Genomic DNA, 1,292 nt, shown 5'->3' on the forward strand with positions numbered 1-1,292 from the left:
AACCAGAGGCCTGGGATGGGGAGCCTCGACAGCGCCTTCGGGGGAGCCCGAGGCAATTGGGGTCGGCAGAGGGAAATCGTGGAGGAGATAGGGGCTCACGGCTCTGCACCTCGCTCCCTGCCACATGCCTCCCTTCCTCCACTCCAGGCGAGCTCCCGGCTTGCCCAGGGAAGGGGAAGGCACCGGCTGGGGGAGGGGCTGTCCTGAGGGTTTTTCGGTGGGCAGTGGGGTGAGTCCCTGAGTTTGGGGTGGTGTGTGACTGACTATATTTAGGGGAAAGGAAAACAGCCTGGACAGAGGGAGGGATGCCCGCTGCCGCAGCCCCCTCCCTGTCCTCACCCTCAACCTTGGGAAAGAGGGTACGTCAGCCCCCCACCAACCCGGGCCTGCTGGAGGTCAGGCTGGGAGCAGACTCTTCAGAGCCAACTCTGGGGCCTGAGAAGCTGGAGGTGAGATCTTCAGCGGGAGATTGTTTCCTGTACCCACTCCCCTCCTGAAAGTACTCCTGGGAGCCCAGGAAACTAGGGGGAGTGTTGTACAGGTGGGGGTGGATATGGGAGCCCCTGCAGTCTAGGGAAAGGCCGACTGGGGAAGGGAGGTGAAGGCAGCGCTAAAATCATGGATACAGGCCCAGCCTAGGGAGGCTCCTCTACATCTGGAAAGGCCTGGCATTGAGGCCCAAGTCCCAGCATGGTGGGCGGTGCTGGCACTGCTGGGCTCTGCCTGGGCAGTGCCTTCTGCCATGAACTTTCTGAAGTCATTTTAAATCCCCTGGAGCCTCCTTTTTGCCAAGGAGGGCAGGGGCAGATGGGCCCTGGGGATGGGCTGGCCTGGAGGTGGCCAGGAAGAGGGTTTGGTGAAACAGTGGGCAGAGCCATTAGGGCTGGGCCTTGGCTTGCTCCAGCCTCTGGTTTGGGGCTGAAGGCTGGGGTTTGGGAAGGATTGAGGGCTGGGCGACACTGGGCCTGGAGCTGGGACTGCCAGGCTGGGTGGGACGTGTCTTAGGTGTGGGAGCTGGTGCTGTGGGAGCTGATAGTGCCACAGTGGCAGATCCATGAGAGCAGGAAAGACCAGGACTTAGTAAGAGGTGGTCAGAGGCTCGGGGCTCAGGAACCTGCTCCTGGGAAGAGGGAGGCAGTTTATGCACTGGAGCTCATAGTGACTGGTTCCTGGACAAGAAGGGCTGGCGGCCACAGAGAGAAACTTCGTGGCTTGGGACGGTGCCTTCTCCTGTTTCCTGCCATACCAGCCTGACTTTGGGAGCCAGGAGGGCTGGGAGCCCAGCAAGTTCT

The 1,292-nt window shown here is 61.3% G+C and overlaps 1 protein-coding gene across 2 annotated transcripts in view; it reads left to right on the forward strand.

Annotated features, from left to right (window-relative positions):
- Positions 1-211: 211 nt before the first annotated feature.
- Positions 212-1,292, forward strand: part of ADCY6 (adenylate cyclase 6) — a 28,514-nt gene continuing 27,433 nt past the window's right edge. Inside the window, exon 1 of one of the 2 annotated variants that reach the window (XM_006168224.3) lies at positions 212-449. The gene's annotated coding sequence lies outside the window, so the exon portion shown is untranslated. The remainder of the gene's footprint in view (positions 450-1,292) is intronic. The other variant, XM_006168223.3, reaches the window with a different exon arrangement.

The sequence above is a fragment of the Tupaia chinensis genome, unplaced genomic scaffold (assembly GCF_000334495.1).
Source record: "Tupaia chinensis unplaced genomic scaffold, TupChi_1.0 Scaffold145652_1, whole genome shotgun sequence".
Taxonomy (NCBI): Eukaryota; Metazoa; Chordata; class Mammalia; order Scandentia; family Tupaiidae; genus Tupaia; species Tupaia belangeri.